This window comes from Copadichromis virginalis, linkage group LG12 (assembly GCF_057382275.1).
Source record: "Copadichromis virginalis isolate Kocher_CV1m ecotype Utaka linkage group LG12, C_Virginalis_male_GT1.1, whole genome shotgun sequence".
Taxonomy (NCBI): Eukaryota; Metazoa; Chordata; class Actinopteri; order Cichliformes; family Cichlidae; genus Copadichromis; species Copadichromis virginalis.
Genome location: NC_140629.1, coordinates 26,405,720 through 26,425,602, shown reverse-complemented (window position 1 = coordinate 26,425,602; position 19,883 = coordinate 26,405,720). Strand labels below are relative to the sequence as shown.

The 19,883-nt window shown below is 40.6% G+C and overlaps 1 protein-coding gene across 1 annotated transcript in view; it reads left to right on the top strand.

Moving 5' to 3' along the window:
• The first annotated feature begins 868 nt into the window (after positions 1 to 868).
• LOC146697150 (3',5'-cyclic-AMP phosphodiesterase 4D-like) overlaps positions 869 to 19,883 on the top strand; it is a 44,671-nt gene continuing 25,656 nt past the window's right edge. The window contains exon 1 of the mRNA XM_085475687.1: positions 869 to 995. The gene's annotated coding sequence lies outside the window, so the exon portion shown is untranslated. The remainder of the gene's footprint in view (positions 996 to 19,883) is intronic.

Genomic DNA, 19,883 nt, shown 5'->3' with positions numbered 1-19,883 from the left:
CCAGCCCCTCGGGAGCAAAAAGAAAGATGTCTGAGTGTGCATGTTATCAAGTGAGTTGTTATCAGTACCACTGATAGCTAGAGAGGCTTCCGTGATATACAAGCAGAGCAGATGCTCACTGGCCCTGGAACACAAGCCATATCTGTCCGTGTGTTGTTGGGAGCATTTGCAATTCATGTCTTTCGGAGCATGCTATATTCCCTCTGGCCACTGAAGCAATAGGGTGTCACATCAGCTGTAGAACTGCAGCTATGTAGTAAAACATGTCAAACACGATTCAGTCTTTGTCGCTGTTTGCGTCACAGTCCTTATTTTCATGTGAACAGATGCTAAAAAGATAAGCAGATAATCTATCGTGAGGATGGAGTGACCCGTCAACCCCCATCATAATTCTTTTATTACAATCATGTAATAATTAAACATGTCAGCGCCTGAGCTAAGTTTAAAAAGACGGAGCAGGATTGTACTATTTTAAACTAATAATCCATGCTGATAAATCACCCTTTAAAAAAAGGGAAAAGTATCCTGACAGATTAAAACCAACCACTATAATTAATCTCTGGCTTCTTTATCTGTCCACTTGTTCGCCGCTCTTTCGTAATGGAAATCTTCCCCACCGCTGCTCACACTGTAAATACTACAGTAATTCCTCTTACTCTGTCATACTCCACAACTATGAGTTTGTCCACAATCATGAGAAGCTTCAGCAGCAGGAGGAAGAGGAGGGGGGCGGGGAGGGCCGGAGAATGAGGCGCACGCCATTGGCCAAGAGTCAGAAAGAACTTTAACAGGATTGGCTGTAAGCCTGGGAGCTGGCAACAGAGTTCCCTCCTTATTCCAGAGAACATCAGTGAGCAGTGGAGTGGGACTTGCGGTGTGTGAGATGCACACAATACACTTTTGTTTGTTTTTGATCTTTCATTTGGACTCAGAGAGGAAACAGAAGATTAGAGGACAAATAATCTCTTTCTGGAACTTTCTGAGAAGGATTTAAAGTAAGTTCTGACATTGCCCTCCCTTTTCTGTCTGTCACTCCTCTGTATTGATAACAGTAGCTGTAGGACAGTGGCTTATCTTTCTGTGGACTTGGCAGTGGAGCTAAAGTCACACACGTGCGATTGTAATATGACATCAGAGCAAATACTGATACAGTGTGACAGCGGTTATAGTAAACACTCACACCATCATCACCAGCTCATCACTACAGCTAATCAAATACTAGAAGCCATCTGCATGTGTGTGCAAGTAAGTGCGTGCGGTTGGTTTATGTGTAAATGCACATGCGCTGGACTTAGATTCGGTGTGTTGGAAGAATGCATAGAAAGCAGGCTTGTGCTTTAGGGGAGGGACCGGTGCAGTGCGACTTCACAGTCACCAACCTCATCAGCAAACTTGTCACTGCAATGCTTTGCATTGACAGAGGAGCTCAAGGACTCCCCTCCCAAAATCTCCTGGTGTGACTTTCAGGCTGCGGGGTGGTTGTGGCGGTAGTCGGCTATAAATAGGCCTGCTCCAAATTGTGCTGCAGTCACACATAAATTCAGGGTGGGGGAAGAAAGAACACAGTCATTGCTTCTTCTTCTTCTTCTTCTTCTTTTGTTAGATTTTTTGTTTAAGAAAACTTTGTTCCTTCCAGAATATGATTGATAATACACACTGCAGGATAACCTGTTACCCATCTTTCATCTCTTTATCATAACAGCAACAGCCTTATGAATGGGAAAAGAAGGAGAGGAAGGTAAACAAACAGTGTTTCCTGGGAGTCTGTCTCCCAGTGTGGACTGACTCAGTTAATGCACAGGGTGTGAAAAGTGTCAGTTAGTAATGTTAAACTGTCACATGCTTTGCTCTCTTGATTTCCATAGACGTGATTATCAAATTTCCAGTCAAACCAGCTCGCCAGATTGTTAAACAGGTGTGTTAGAGCCCATACAAGAAGCTGGGCTTTGTCTCGGGATAATGTGTGCTCGCTTGTGTGAACACAGGAAAAGTTTCAAAAGTTAGATCATATTCACACAGCGTTACACTTTCATTGGATCCAGGAGGCTTTAATGTGGCTCCAGATGACCAGCTAACAAACATGTGGACCTGTTTATGTGTTGCACCTCACAGATGGAGACTGTGATTCATGACATGACCGTGACCACTGTTGTGATGTCACGGTGACTCTTCAGCACACCATATTTGTGAAGCCAGTTAAAAGTTGTGGAAATGATGACACTTCTTGTCTCCTTTGTAGTTTCTAAGTGGTGCGATTTTTAATACCTTCCTGTCTGTTTAAGCTCCTTGTTGTTATCGTGCTGAACACAGTGAGCCCTGTGTTGTACCTGACCTCTACTATGCAAATATAGTAGAGTGCCGCACTCCACCTCCTCATGGATTAATCAGCGAGATGCAAGCGACACACTAAGCCCATTGTTTCACCTGTGCAGCACCTGAGTGCGTCGATAGTGGCTGAAACCGCAAGCTTAGACTCTGACCTACATGAAGGAGTGTTTGTGCTCTTTTCCACTTTGCAGAGATCAGAACAAGTCAGATTAGGATGAATAATGAATAACTGTGCTCACTAGACAATGACTGCATTAAAACCACCAACATGAAAATGTTTAATCTTACGAGCCTCTTTCTTTATCCCTGGTGTTATGTTGGGCTGGGTCTCTTTTCTGAATGAGTGCTGCTGCTGCTCAGTGTGAATGCAGAGTAATGAGCTTGGCTCAGTGCACTGTGTGTGTAGTGTGCAGGGACAGGAGGCATCTGCACTGCTGCTGATGTCTTTTGTATCAGTCTTGTAATGAAGGTCTCTGCAGGTTTTGGCGAACTGTCCGCACACACTGCATGTGGACAGCCGTGATGATGCTTAAGACCTTAACTTAGAGTGACAATGTCAACTCCAGTGTTTATCAGACTTTGTTGTTCTCAGATGGCTCAATTAGCATGAGAGGCTTTGAGTTAAATAGCGATGTAAGTCTTGTGAGTTTTCAGAAGTGAGGGGTCAGGGGTCAAGCAATAGCGGAGTACCGCAGTGTTTGTGCCAGTAAAGTCAAATGTCACAGGCTTCCCTGAGCCATTCTTGGCTGTTTATGAGTGGGAGTTAATGGAAAATTATATCATTTGCTTCCCAAAGCATATTCATTATTGTAATAATGGCAGTGTTTATTTTCTTCTGTTCTACTAAGTAGAAGTAAGAGCATGCTAAAGTCCTCCAAAGCTCTCAAGCAAAAGCACTGCAATATGCATACGTACTCGCTGACACGCACGCACAAGAACATATAAGCAGGCAAAGCCAACAGCATTTAAGTGCCTTTTTATTGGAAACTGTTTTCTCATAACCATAAGCAGGAAAATCTCTGTGTACTCTGGATGTTAGGAGTCATTTTGGGACTATCCATTTTTTTTTGGCGGAGCTTGCAGATAGTTAAAGTCAGGTCATGATCTCTCGCCTTAGTTGTGAGATCACCAGCAAAGAAATAAACTCTCAGCAATTAATGTTACATCTGTTTTCCATTTCAAGGTGACATGATAAATGCTTTTTGAGTCATGAATTGTTTGCTGCTTATTCAGAGGGTGTTTCTCTGACTCCAGATGTTTGGCAACCTTGTAGCGATTCCAGTACAAAGCGCGCTGTGTGATATTAAGTCCAAGGACAAATGTGACATGTAATAACGATATCCCTTGGCGTGTAAAGACTTAGACAGACACGTGTTTAACAGTGTCGACAGAAACTTACAAGAAGATCGATTCTCCACCATTCGACCTCAATGAAGCTAATAAAAAAACCCACGGGCATTCAGCACAGCTGGAAAGCACCAAAAGAACCGCAACACAAAGTCTTACTAATAAACCACACTGTAATGACCAGCAGTAGGGCAGATTGAGTCTTTAATTGAAGTCATGTACACAGACATAAGCAGATGACATTTCTTGAGGATCTCTGCCTCTGCAGCTTTTGTGTGTGATGACTTTGCTGCGTTAAACAGGAAGAATGACCTTTGAGGGACACGAGAGAGGAGAAGAAGAGAGAAGCATCTGGGGCCTGCAGCTTACTTGTACTCCCCTTTCCCTTTGTCACTCTGGAAGTCCTGCCATTGTGCTTGTTGGCTTTTCTTTTTTTTAAAAATAAAGTTTAAGAGCTTAAACTACTTTTATAGAAACACAACTAGGGATTTGGGAACTGCCCAGGGACTTAATTGTGGAGAGAATGGGGGTGGTGGGGGTTGGATGGGCTTGATAATGTCTCTAGAGGGTGGTGGTATGTGCTCGTTATGTTTTGGTCATCTCCTTCACAGCACATCCCCGTGCTTTATTTAACAAATACAAAATACTTTGTTTTCCTCAACCTCGGAAAACTTTCCGTAAACAAATGTTGACATTTTCCAGTGTTTGGACTGGGTCACAGCGATGCTGCTCCTGGTCCAGGAGACCAGAAAGGCTTTGTGCTACTGGAGACTTGAATAGTGTTTTCTTTGAGACTCGACTCGTTTTTTGTTGTTATTCCACATTGGGTTGCTGTGTCACACACAGACACACACATACACAGAGAGTCCACGTCCAAGATTAACAGCGAAACGAGAGCGTTCAGCATTTAATGATCGTTCCAGTCCCACCACAACGTCTCCAGCACAGTCAAACAACTGGATTGAGTTTCACTGTAACATGTCAAATTGTTTCTCACTGAGAACTGATTGCACTGCTTGGAGTGAGCACAACCCACAGAGTAATTGGAGTTAAGTGCCTTTGACAGCTAGTGTTTGTACAAGGAAGGGATGAATAAACATCAAGGGTGGCAAATGGATTACTTGACTTTTTTTTTGTCTGGCAAGAAAACACAAAATGACCCCCTTTAGCTCATGATAACTAGCCTCCACCCACAGCTAAATTATATCTAGTACCGGTATATGAGCAGCTTATCAGTAGAGATGGCCTGCCAGTTGGTTAGCGAGTTTATAATTGGTCATTTGGTTGTGGAGTATTTGTGAGGTCATGACCCTGATAGAAATCCTGCTTGGTCCAGGACGTTATGAACAGAGTGATATCTGCTTGCCACGATTTGCTTATCCTGCTGCAGCATTTAGCACTGTCTTCACTAAGCACAGCTGTCTATTTAAACTGGCTAAGCTCCGCCAAACTGTGTTGGGAACAGTCCAATCATGTTGCAGGACAGAGTAATCCTGTTTTCACTGGGTTCATACGGTTGGTGCGTTGAATTCTGCCTCTCCTGCATTAACAGCATGGTATGCTACAATAACACTTGTTATCCAACATTTTCCCACCCATGGAACTTTGGGAATAATGCCCCATGCATTCATGAACTCTCAAGTAGCCTGCCTCTTCAGAAGAAAAGTGACAGGAAATAACACGAGTGTTCGATTTTCAGGTTTTGCAAAGTTATAAAAAATTCAGAGATAAATTGCGTGTGTGTTGTTTGCTGGTTTCTACTTTTAAACTGTCCATATAAACACTCATCCAGTATTTACATTTGTACTTATTATACATGTTTATCGTTTTAATGGTTGAGTTAAAATGTTTGCTCTGCAGATGGCTTTGCTTCAGGCTTATGTAAGATCATCTATAACTGTTCAATATTGACATTCATAAAAACTCTTACCATCCATGAGAATATAATTTGTCTTTGGGCGTGGCTTATGGGTAACTAAACAAAACAGAGAGAAAATGAGGCTTTCTCCCCCAAGGCTCTTTCCTTATTCTGGGGAGTGCTTCCTGTTGATACAGCAGGCTGGGGTCAGCAGTGAAAGTAATCTTGTAATTTCTCTGAGGCCATTCGCATTGCTAGGATCTTCCTGTTATATTAGCTTCTTGGGAACTATAACTTGCGTCACAATGATGCATTTTCCTCACTAATCATGTGGAGAATGTTTCCGCGTAGAAGTGAAAGGTTAATGTGACAGCTTTCTTCTTCTGTTTCGCATCATCGTGACATCCAGTGGGCTGAGCTTTTTGATTTATGTTGCTGTTGACGCGCTCATTGGAAATATGTGTATTAATATCCATCTATCTGATGTGATGTCACAAGTGGTGGCTGATTTGTCCAACAGGGGTTTTTGTTAGTTTAAACGGAGAAAAAACATTTATCTGTTTTGTTAGTGACATGTGTTAGCCAGCTGAAGCACAGAAGAAGGATTTATGCACTCAGATCAATCGATCTCACTTTGTAGAGCACTGGAAAATATTTACTGGAGATGAAAAAGTAGACTTCTCTGCTCTGTACTGAACTCAGTGTCAACTATACGGACAAAAGCATTGGGCCAGACCTCTTAATCTTTGAAATCAGGTGTTTTCATTTCCATTGCTGCAGGTGTATAAAATCAAGCACCTAACAATGCAGTATGCAGTATAGTTATTTTAGAGAGCTCAATTAATTTGAGTGTGGTACTGTAATAGGAAGCCACAGCCGCAACAAGTCAGATTATGAAAGTCTTTGCACAATCTATATATGACCTCGGCAAGTGGGTGATGTTGTTGGCAGCATTAATACTTGTGCATTATAATACATTGTATGTTAATTAGCTTGTGGTTGTGTCCTGCTGTTTTTTTATATGGATACAAACTGATTAAAAGCTGGGACTTTTATTTTCTGCCTGTGTCCCCAACCTTTGTTGTCATCAGCTTTTTTCAGAGCCATCTTCATATATCGTCTCGTGCCCATTCTGATTTTGAACTCTTGCTGATATCTGTTAGTTCTTTTATCTAGGCTGTTATTAAAATCCTTTATATTGAGGCAATGATTTTTATGCTGTCATTGATAAATCTGTGGTGAAAAAGTAGCTGGAAGTGCACAGGAGGAGTCAACAGTACTGAACAGGCCACTCACAGTAGTTTTACAGACTGTGCCAATGTGATGTATAGTTTGGGGAGGTGCACATTAGCCGTAGGTTACATTGTAAAGTTTCAGTGGGGTTACTTACAGCGTGTAAACGCCTTGTAATGTAGGTGTAGGCAGTCCAGTACTTACCTTAGTGTGTTTTGAGTTACATATTTTTATTGCAAGGGTACCGAGGAACTCAATGTGGTACTCATGTATGCAACATACAGCAAGCTACTCACTTAACCCTCATTTACTCTGGTGAGTGAGTAATTGGATCAGAAAATGCCAGCTATCAGCTCTGTCACAGATAATCAACTCATGTGAAACTTCTTCTTCCCATGCGGCTGGCTAAAACAGGAGGTTTTCACTAATCTGTTCTCTCTTTCTCCCTCTATGGTGGCGGGAGGCTGGAGCATATTTCAGCTAATTTTGGACATGAGACAGAGTAGACCTTGGACAGATTCATGCTCAGATCCTCACCTACAGGACATTTAGAAACGCTAACATAATATAGAGGTCTCCGGATGCAGTTGAAACCCACGAACAGGCCAACACCACAGTCCTTACTTTCTTAATCAAGTTGGGAATCACTCAGTAAGTCACAGTCTTGCTAGCACAGTGCAATAGTAAAGCCCCAATAAAACTCTCCGTCTTTTACAGATATCTGTATGCATCATCGCACTCTTATCTATCCTCATCCTATCCTTATTCTAATAGTCCCTCACACAGATATGAGATTGCACTAAAATGAAATGTTCCTATTCGAACAACACAGACTCTCATGCAAAGTAAAAAACGACATTGTTTATCGGCAGTTTTTCTCTTGGTTCAAATGCTTTCTGTCCTAAAATGTCACTCATGCTTTGCTTTCTCACTCCCACTCTCCTTTCTTTCCCCACCATATTTGGTGGAACAGGGTTTAATGCCATGAGACCGTTTAAGGATGCTGGATCACAGGTCTCAGAGAGACCTAAATGAATTTCACATCTCATAACATGTTGTCTTATAGCATAAAGGTGGGTCACTTATGTAGTCGCAGAGTTTTGAACAGTGAGTTGTGCCAAAAAGTATTCACATAGTTCTTTGATGCCTGCAGAGGTCAGGCCAGGTGTTTATGACATGTCTATGAAAATGAGCTTTTCTAACTCTTCTGGTCTTGTGTATCTGTACGATTAGCTTGCTATGCCCCTTTTAAATGGTTAAAAAGAGAATTCAGGGGATTGTGATCAGTCTCTTGTCCTGTTTCACTTTGAAACACCGAAAATGACTTACAGTGTTAATTAATGGCAAATGTTTTCTCTTGATGAACCAGTTGTGTAAGCGTATCTGCTGGAAAGTATTTGGGTTTATAGCTGACCGTTATTACGTAGACAATATGGCAACATTTCTCCGTGGTTTTTGGTGCTGCTTCAAATTGGCAAATCTGATTATCACGGGAGGTTTGTTGGAAAAAAAAGAGCCCTGCTCTGTATTTCTGCCACTGGAAATGTTTTTATAAAAATAAGATTACAGATATGTAATCAGCTTTCTGGCTCTCCTGATATAATCCGAGGCTAGACTAAGCCTCAGAGGGTGGGTCTTCTTTACATAACATGACAAGAAATCAGAAACACGAAATCATAGTGAGAGCAGCAGAATTTTGCTGCTCTCATTGGTTTGCCTGCTATGATTAACCCATGGTGACCTTAACACAGCGTTCCCATGAGAGGAAACTCCTCCAGTATACAGAAGACATAATTTTTCTGAACCATGTAGTTCAGGACAGCTCAGCTGATTAGAATCACTTATTTGTACAATGGTACCACAGAATGCAATTACTTGGAGTAAAGTTTGTAAGAGATTATATTTCCTCCTGATATGGTTTTGTTACATATAATGTTCGATATAGAATGCTAGATAATGGTAGATTAAATCAACAAGGGGTGCCATGAATAAGATGCAGAAGAGAACTTGTAGATTAAAGGAAGACTCAAAAAACACATAGGATCGAAATGGGAAAAATATCATATCTATACTGATATGGACTGGGTAATGTGTGAGGAACAATGAAAATGATAAACTTACAGACGGCTGACTTTAAAGACACCCTGAAATCATGCAGCTGGCTAATCCATTTGGCCAAAACTTAATTGCAGCAACTCATAATGGTACTTAGCAGTTTGTATGGCCTCCACATGCTTGTATGCAGGGCCTGACAACATCAGGTGATGTCTTGGAGATGTTCTCTCAGATCTGGACTAGGGCATCCCTTCCTTCTGGACAGTCTGAGGTGCAGCCTGGCGGCGTTCTTGGTAGCATTATATGGATTTAGGTCAGGCGAGTATGCTCCTACCTGCATATTGAGGTTGGGTGCTGTGGTGCACCAGGAGGACCCCAGGATCTTCTGCATCAGCGTAGGGTCTGAGAACAGGTCCAAGGATTTCACCCCAATAACTAATGGGAGTCAGGGTGCCGTTGTATAGCCTGTAGAGGTCTGTGCATCCCTCCATGGACATGTCTCTCCAGACCATCACTGATCCACTACCAAACCAGTCATGCTGAATAATGTCACAGGCAGCATAATGGTTTTCACGGCTTCATCAGACTCTTTCACATTTGTCATATGTGCCCAGGGTGAACCTGCCAGGAGTGGACCTGCAATTCTGGTATCTATGGTAAATTCCAATTGGGCTCTGGTGCCAGGCAATGAGCACAGTGCTGACTAGAGGACATCAGGCCCTCAGGGTGCCCTCATTAAGTCTTTTTCTGATTGTCTGGTCAGAGACATTAACACCAGTGGTATCCCGGAGATAATCTTCTAGGGCTCTGGTAATGCTCATCCTGTTCCTCCTTGCACAGATGGGTTAAGGACCTTCTACATGCGTGTCCAGCTCTCCGAGAGTAACTGCCTGGAATCTCGTTTATGCTCTTGAGACTGTGCTGGGAGACACAGCAAACCTTACAGCAACAGCATGTATTGATGTGCCATCCTACCTACCTGTCCTACCTCTTTAGTATGGCGTTATTTTTGTGCCACTATTCTGAGCGCACGTAAAAAAAAAATTGAGCGCACGTAAAAAAAATTTTGCAGGTGCAAGTGTTGCATTTTGAGGAGAAATTTATTTTGAGCAAAGAAAAGCTAAATTTGAGTGAACAAAATTCATTGCTGCGTGCAAAAATGTATTTCAGTGTTTGCTAGCAGCCCCTGTCGCTCAGTATTTGCACTTGCGCTTGCTCGCAATGTGCTGCTTACGCTCTCAACATTTCTGCCTGTGCGCGCTCAACTCTTTCTGTACACCGTTATATTTTTCGGCAAATTTAGTAATGCCAACGTACTGAAGGAACAACATTTGTCTCTTATATATGATACACCTATATATACACTGTCAAAGACACTTGTCTTTGAGTGAAGATTTAAGGTGATAAGACATATAAATAACTGCAACTTGAATCTGTACTGAGGCTCAGTATTTGGCACAGAGTTCATGTTCACTGCTGTAATAGCTAATAATGATTAATATAATAACTATAATATTGGCCATATTATATTTACATTACCAAAGTGATATGACTTTAGTCTCATGAACAACATTAGCTAATTGTTATTTACTAACTAATCTTAAATGACTGTTCAGTACAGAAATGAAGCCCAAAAATCATGTTTTACTGTCCTGTGGTCTCAGCCTCAGATACTTATCAAATCACACAAAGCTCTTGTAGAAACAAACAAACAAATGAACAAAATATGTTCTCCTTCATTTCTGTCAAACAAAGTTGTATGACACGTTTCCAGCGGTTAGTATTATGGTTGCTAGGCAACCTGGGAAGCGAGATGGAGACTAGACCGTCCCATACAGACAAACTTGCCGTTTATTTTGCAACAACACTGCCCCTAGCGTCCTGGAGCACCTCCGTTGTGTTTTGGAATTTGCATGTGTTTTTGAGTTTGCATGTGTTTTGGAATTTGCATGTGTTTTTGAGTTTGCATGTGTTTTGGAGTTTGCAAGTGTTTTGGAATTTGCATGTGTTTTGGAGTTTGCAAGTGTTTTGGAGTTTGCAAGTGTTTTGGAGTTTGCAAGTGTTTTGGAGTTTGCACGTGCTTTGTCTCTAGGGGCCACCGTATGTCATGCTACCAGTAGAGACACTGAGCCTAGGCAAATGCAAAAAACAGTCGGAAAAAAATGAGGAGGGAAAAAATGTCAGTGGCCCTAACCTATAAACCCATTCCTGTTTTGGGGTTTGTCTCATTGTTGCCCCTCTAGTGAACCTGTTGTTAATATAATTAACACAAAAGCAGCTGTAACTGATTAAGAACCTCTTCTGATACATAATTGTCCAGATAAGTTTAACTGACTTCCTGCTATACTCTGATTTTAAAGTTTTTCTTCCCAGGAGACCTGGTTAAACCGAAAAGTCCACAGGGTAAGATAAATGTAGCTGCAGTAGTGTGGTGGTAGACTGCTCCCCCTAGTTCTCAATCTAATTTTGAGCATGAACAAGAATAAGTTAGTGAGCTAGTCCATTTAGTCATATGTATTTAAGCATGAAAAGTTTAAAATGCATTTTAAAATCAACTGGGAACCAATGTAAAGACTAAGATGCAAGCTTGCTTGCTAGAATCTATTAGGGTTGTTGCTGCATAATTTCATATTGCTTATAAAGAAAGAAAAATGATCATATTAGATTTACAGGTGTTGTATATTTTAACTTTCTTTTAGTGTTACATCTGGCTCTAGACAAAAGTCATTGCTCGATATGAGCGTTAAGCTGTAAAAGCATTTTATTTCATCAGAGTTTAATTTATGACTGGACCAAATAACAAACAAATTAATTAAATATTGGGAAATGCTGCTGTCATGTTGGCCAACAAAGGTTTTCCAGTTTAATGTAAACTGAGGGTATATGATTGCAATAAAGCATGACAACATAACCAAATGTATTTCTGCCGGGGCGATTGTGGCTCAAGAGTTGGGAGTTCGCCTTGTAATCGGAAGGTTGCCGGTTCCAGCCCCGGCTTGGACAGTCTCGGTCGTTGTGTCCTTGGGTGAGACACTTCACCCGTTGCCTTCTGCTGGTGGTCAGAGGGCCCGGTGGTGCCAGTGTCCGGTAGCCTCGTCTCTGACAGTGCACCCCAGGGTGGCTGTGGCCACCATGTAGCTTGCCATCACCAGTGTGTGACTGGATGTGTAAAGCGCTATACAAATACAGGCCATTTACCATTTTTGCATGGGGTCAGAATCAGCAAACAAATGTTTCTCCCCAGCCTTACAAAATAAAGGAGCAGATTGGATCACTGTCTTCCTTAAATTATGTAGTAATGAGCACTGACTTAACATGTAGAGATGGCTGGGGTGATAATATTTCCTACAATGGCATTTTCCTTTTACACTCTTACTGTCCTACTTTTACTATTTTTACCTAACTTAATTGTTTACTTTTCTTTTACTTTTTATTTCAACTGTTAGTTATTTGTTGTTTATTGTAAATGCTGTAACACAATGATCTAGCTATCTAGGTACTGTAGCTTTTCAAAGTGCTCTCTACAGCAGCGGGCCCCAACCTTTTTTTTTGCCACGGACCGGTTTATGTCTGACAATATTTTCACGGACTGGCCTTAAGGTGTCCATAAAACCAGTACCAGTACAAAAAAAGATTTATTCATTACACATGGGAAAAGACCCAGGGAAACCGAGTTAACGATAAACACAACAAAAAAATAACAATAAAAACCGATAAAAACCCTGAAAACTATAAATTTCACACCCGAGCCTCAACTCTCGCAGCCCAGTACCAAACCAGTCCATGGCCCGGGGGTGCTCTACAGAACCTGATGTAGCCATTGAAAGTATTCCTGTGTAAAATGAAATTTAAAATGACCTCATTCAGTTATGATAGCTTGGTCACTTGAGGATTAAAGGCATTTAATGTATTATTTATCACCTGTAGGCCTAACTTGCATCTAGATACACAGTTAACTCCAAATATTCCTGAATGTTTGCTAGCTAGCTAGTTAGCTAACAAAAGCACTTTCCCCTTCAAAGCTAAGCTGTTGTAAACCACATGAAGAGCAAGGCTTCTCCCTGCAGACACAAATGATGAAACACATATCACCAAACTCGAGGTAAAAACTATAGTTTGAATTTTAAATGCTCACAATTATGTGTAAAAATTGTAGGTAGTGTATCTATACAGGCTTTTAGTATATCAGCTTATGGAAACATATGCTAACTCAGTATATAACTGCAGTATATAAGGCAAAAATAGAGTTTTTACAACTCTAACAAGCTTGAATGTGCTTTTTGTTGTGTGCTCTGTCAGGATGATCCACACTGTGTCAATAATGTTGAGGTCTAGACTCTGGGGAAACCAAACCATGACTAACACTGTTCCATTGTGTGTTTTTCTATCAAGGTATTAAAATGTACCATCCTCACCCCACATTAGAAAACCCATAACAGAAAAAAAAAATCCTAAATGAAATATTCTGTCTGAATAAGCTCAAGTATACATCTGAAAATCAATGATTATCTCCAAACCATTACATGGAACTACAATAGTCAGTCTCTATACAGGTGGTAGGATCTTTAATAAGAACTACAGACATGGACAATAACAGTTCATCATTGAATCCTTCAGAATACACTGTTTGCAGATGATATATGAAATAGGCCTCTCTATTGTAGAAGTTTCCGCTCCCTATCACCACCCCTTTTCATCAGTGCAGCCACACACGCTGATTTCATTCCCAGCTGAGTGAAAATGTCTGCCTGTAGGGGCCCAATCACCATTATTTCTGATATTACTCTAATGCTCCTTCTCAGTCTAGACCTCAATATAACAAAATCCACAAGGGCACTTAAAGTCTGCCACTTTTGTTTACTTGTATCTTGTTTGCTTGCTTTATGGCAATTTTGACCTGAAGCGTTGGAGTGTGCAGAAGACCAGCACTAACACTGCTTAAATTAAGGATCAAATCAAGAAATTACCAACTAAATGTAATATTTTATATTTTAAAAAGTTTTTCATTTGTACTACAGATAGAAAAAAAAAACCCCACAGGCCTAGGCACTCGGCAGAGCTGTGTTCATTCAGTTGGAATAAAAATTGCCTGTTAAAATATTGTGGGGCAGAAAAGGTGCAACACTAACACTGCAGAAATTCGCACGAGATAAAGCTACTGAGCCAAGAGAAATACCATGAAAAGCCTCAGGTGGAAATGCTTTAATGTGCTTTGACACATTTGTTTTTCCCCCTGAAGTGTGTATTCGTGCGTATGTGTGTGTGGAACAGTTTGTGTATCACACGTCTGATAAGAAGACTGTCGACTGTGATGTTTACAATAACCGACAATCCATTTAAAGGTTCTTCTAGTTAATTGTATGACTTAATAAAATAATTACATTAAAGTACAACAACTTGCAGTTCAAGTTTAAAATCAACTGTATGTGATTATGAAAGGCTACTTCCAAAATCTTTCTCATATTTAGCTTGCAGAATTTTACCCACGAGCTCTTGTGAAAGCATGGAGTTGTCAGGCTAGCCGGGTCATTACATGGACAGAAACCAGCAGACGCGGGTTCGTGACCTTGCTTCATTTCTTTGTCCTGCTGGTCATCAGCGTGCATATCGAATCACATCTGATGAAAGAGATGCAAGTTGCAATAGAGCCCCACCACTGTGTGTCTGCTGCTTTTTACTGGCCTGGACCGACAGGAGTGACTCATCACCAGCTCTGCAGGGCCTTCTAATGCCTGGGGTCGATGATGTCAACAGGGCTAGTACCATGTGTTTAGGGGGGACATTGGATAGCAGACTTTGTCTTTGGGTATCACAGCTCAGGGAAAAACCACAAATATTTACAACTCTGCAATTTGATATTAGCGGAAATAGAAGAAAAACCTGTTCTAGAAGCAGCATATAGTGAATATATATCGCTGCTTCGTATTCAAAAGCATATTGTTTTGCAGCATGTCTTATAATATCATTAAGTCTTGTCATTTTAAAATTTATACAGAGTAGAAGGCAAGAAATAAATCTTGGTTCTCTGGGAGCCTCTGCTGGAAGTTTAAAGCAAAACACTTCTTCCATGCATCTGCAGTATAGGACGTATCCGACAATAAAATAGATAGAAATATATACACATTTATATGCAGAATCTGCAATGATTTTTTTTGCATAAATGTAATATTATACTATGCTGTTAATGACACTAAATCATTATCAGCCCAGCATAATTTCATATGTATATATTTTGGCCACCAGGGGTCAGCAAAGCAAGCCACAAACACAACATCAGCACTTAAAGTATACATCATGAAGTTTCTGGTAAACTGCAACTAACAAATGAAGACAAGGGGGCAGCAATGGAACAGCAAAGCTGCTTATCAGCAGAAAGTGTTTTATAGATGCACCAATGAAAACCAAAACAACACAAAACAAAACACAAAGACTGCTCAAATGCCTGACTGACCAAATGAGCCACAGGTGCAAAGTGGGAGTGGTCAGTTGTTCCAAAGGTTGTTTTTTTTTTAGCTAAGGAGCTTTTAAGTTGGGTACAGAGAATCAGAAGAAGGCCCTGATCTGAGACCCTGAGAACCTGGCTTGGAGAATAGGGGTGGAGGAGTTTGATTATGTAGGTGGAGGCCTCAAAACTAAAAACCAAGGAGATGAAAGCATAGGAAAGCATCTCCAATTCACTTTTTAATACAGCAGTCCTGAGATCATCAATACCTTGTAAAGAGAGAAAAAACGAGTTCTACTGTATTATACTGCAATCTCCAGCTACATTTGTCTCAAATAGGATGAGATACATTTTATTTGATCCAAGTTTACAGCCTGCAAACACAATACAACATTTTGTAAATACAGTACAGGAAGATAATACTGTCATGTGGCAGTAGCACACAAGGGCTTTCTCTGTGCATTATTCCTGACAACAGCTGCCCTCTGAGGCTGTATGCGAGGCTGATGAAAACTGAACCAAGCAGTGAAAGTGCACAAAAGTGCACCGTTCAGTGACTGGTGCATTTATCAGAACATTCACTCACAAGTTTTGATAAAAGACCATTAAACCATTATCTGTAATTGCTGAGAGCAATGGGAAATTTTCTTTAAACAATTATTAAGTCATATACATGATATACTAATGGGGTACACCACTGGCTTTGTATTGTGCTTACATTAAGCTAATGGACCTGCGATAGGGAACATGTAAAAAAATAAGTCAAGCCAATAGACTCTAAGCTATCCCATTAGTTCCCAACAGTCTCCAAAATTGTTTGACTGTAGCTCTGCAGTTTTACTCAGCATTATCTTCCAATAGACACCACTTACCTGGTAATGGTCTCAGGCTTTAGAGAGCTCCCCTCTGAGACCCAGAACATTTTCTGCTCTTTTCACAAGAATTGCAGTGCAGTGGATAAACTGAACCTAATGAGCAAAATCCTGTATGAGGGGAGGAGGGGGATCAGCCCTCTGATTAGAGTGGTTTAATGAGACAATTAGTGCTGTATTAACTATGATAAATTGGAGAAGTTGCCAGAAGCGATAGGTTAGATATGAAAGGTCAAAGGGTTTGACAACTGTCATGAATTCAAGGACTTCTTAAACTGAAGAGGTGGTCTTTGGTGAAAATGGAAGATTGACAACAGCTGCAGCAGTTAAAACTGTAAAGTTATATAAATTTACAGCACATAACCTTCCACACTGTATATTCCAACTCATGGTTTATAAAAGTCTTTTAGGCAGTTTGTGAAATAAATGGACTACTAATGCTTATAATGCTTTTCTACTGTTTTAATAGAAAGAGCTTTCTTACTACAAACCAAGCACTTTCTTATGCACTTCTAGAGACTTTTACCCAAGCATTCCTGCACTCACATGGGTGCATCAGGGGTAACTCAGGGTTCAGTATCTTGCCCAAATAGTTACTTTTTTATTAAGTAACTATTTGGTGTAGTATGAATAGCAGTGGGGGAGGTCTGTATCAATAGAAAGAACCTGTAAAAAATCATGAACATGTAGTTCTAAGTTCAAAATCTATGCACTTCTTCACACTTTTTAAATCCTTTCACTGCGTTTGCTCTAATCAATGGACTCTTTTTTTATCGGTTTACTGGACACAAATCTTCCACCTTTAATTTTCAAGGTTTTCCATCCACATTTGAAATCTGGAGGGCGTGGTGGTGGTGGTGATTGCATCAGTAATGGAAAGGTTTAGCCATTGTTTAGAGTTTAGGAATAAAAAAAAATGATTGGTTAGGGTGAGAAAAAATGATCGTTTGAGATAAAACACAACAGTTGTCACTTTTTTCATAGCCAGTGCGACATGTATGTGTGTGTCTGTCCATTAAATTATGGGTCTGCCTGTATACCTGCTATTAAACTACATTCATTTCAAAGTTGTGCAAAAACAAAACATATTTATTATTTTTTCATGACTATTTCATGCTTTGCTATAAAACCAGGTTGTATTTTAGTGCTTTAGGAAAGATCTCAGTGACTCTAAAGTTGGTCTTCAGATGATCTCGGAAATGTATTGTCTTTTTTTAAGCGTTCAACGATTTTTAAAAATATAACACCAATCAATTTTTTTTTTTTTTAGCGGTGAGCGATCCAATACGTGTGTCTGAATTGCCTAAAATTGAAGGAAATTCAATCAGATGGCACTTTGTTGTCACGGCGCAGCTGAATATCAAATTGTTTTCGAAATACTCCCACGTGTGACGACCTCAATTTCACTACACAACAAGAAAACAGTGTAGTGTCTGAGTCACGCCTGGGTCTGTCAGACAATAGGTGGAATATAAGACAATTATTTTTAAGGAGGCTTGAGGGGTGGTAGCCAATTTACATTTCAGGTAAAATGTTGTTGTATTTTCACGGTCAACTTGCTGTGGAATTGTTTCGAGCTGCCGCAAAGACTTCATCACTGTCAACAGAGCGCTGCAATAATGAATAGAGGAAATTTGTGCTGTTCTGCCAGATATGGCTTTATTACAGACGCTTTCCATTCGTCCGTGCTTGACAGTGAATTGGAGCTTTGCATAAGATAAAGTGTATATTTTTGAAGTAGAGAATAAGGACTGTCACAATCCCTCCTGAAGTGACAGCACACATCTATAATTTGTGTGTTGTGTTCCAAGGGCGCGTGTTTGCAAATCTACAGTGGCATGCCTTTGAGTATAAGTGAGTGTTTGTTTGTGTGTGTGTGCCCTTCAGTGGTTTGGTTAGCTGACGTATGTAATGAATGGCAGTAAATGGCTGCCCTTAGTATATAGGACAAGACAAGGTCAGGCAAATAAAGGCGTCGGCATCGCTGTTTCCTTACAAGTTCAGCCTCATCTTTTCTGCTTTTACTGTCATAACTAACAATCAGAGCACCACTTGGAGGAGCCACTGCCTTGTTTCAGCTTATGTTTTAGTCAGTGAGTGGGGAGACAGCTGCTTGCTGCTCAGCACTGAGAAGCCAGGTTTCTTCTTCTACTTCTTTTTAAAAAAAATCAGTTTATTCCTCCGTGCGAGAGCTCATCTTACTTCAAAAGGGGTTGAACAGCGATCTTAAAGCAGCAATCAGTGACCAAAATCAAATGACTAAATCAACTGGATATTATTTGTTTTGCCATCTTCAGATAAGTGGAGGAGCTACATGAGGTGGGAAAAAAAAGCCCTCTTCTGTCAGTGGCTGAGAAATGAGACCCATAATTGGATGGCATGTGGGGAGCTTTTAGTGCGCATCAAACACGTTTCCTTGCCTATTCACCCAGCAAACACTTTAATGTACCTCATAATGGTTTGTAATTTATTTTAATTTGAAGAGTCTAATATGAAGCTTTGCAACAGCTTTGACTGATTTGTTTACGGATTTGTCCCACTTCAGCGTTTCCCATCTAAGGTTGAATATTAATATTTTATATATGACTTCCCAGCGGCTTGTCGACAAAATATTAGCTTGACAAATTGTACAAAAAGACTGCCTAGACTGACTAATAGAGTCTAGGCAGATCAGCCTACAAAGAGAATAAAAGCGACTGGCTATTTCAACAAAAGCCGCAGTGTCTGCTCATCTCAGCTGATTGAACGGCTACAATAAAAGGCTGAGCTACTTTTGAGGGATTATTCAATAACCAGTTGTGAGCTCTCAACAAGAAAAAAAAAGACACATTTCAAACAGCAGTTAAAATTTAGAGCATATTAGACAGTCGTGACCTTCTACTACTGAGTTGGGTGTGGGGAGCGGGGCCATACAGTGCCTCATCGTATTTTTGCTCTCTCGCCTAATGTGATTATACAGGATAAACTCTCATTGCTCTCCTAAAGGTGGCAGGAAGTTAATTGAAAAAGCCAACAGAGGATGTATCAAAGGGACATGGGAAGAAATTGGCACCAGCAGAGGGCAGTTCTCATGTCTGGATTTGGGGATGTGTAAGTCTAATCGTGCCTTGTGTAACTAATGCTTGAGCTCAGACAGAAATCAGCCCCCTGTGGTCGCGGTGCAGGCACATGCTCTGCTGCGCTGATCCAGCACATGCACTCAGACACACAAGCAAGAAGGACCCTTTGTCTTCAAAACAAAAATAACAAAAGGATTTGTTTTAATGCACAAACTCTGGTGCTGCTGACTCGTATGTCTGTGAGAGATCAGTTAGACAAGTAAATTGTCGGGGAGGTGTTGCTGTTTCCGGAAGAGAGTGTGCCATTGTTATTATTATTTTTTTGACTCTTTATTTAGACTTTCTGTCAGGAGTGCAGGCATGCATGACCAATCCTTATAGCACAGTTCAGATAACTGTAATTATTGTCTGCACTTTTAATTGAGAATTTACATGCTAGTATTCTTCTCATCCACTTAGCGTAGCTCCCAGCAGCGTGTTATAACAAGGTGAATAATAATAGCTGGCTGAGATGTAGAGTGCGATGCCGTTTATCCTTCTATTTCTCTCTCTGTGTATTTGTAGCTGAGCCATGTCTCCTGTTGATTCCGTTTTTGTTAAATTAGCCCAGTGCTTTCAAGGCTGAAATTCTTCTGATTATTTTGAGGAATCATCAGATTTGGGCTCCCGGCCAGGACCAGAGAGACTTC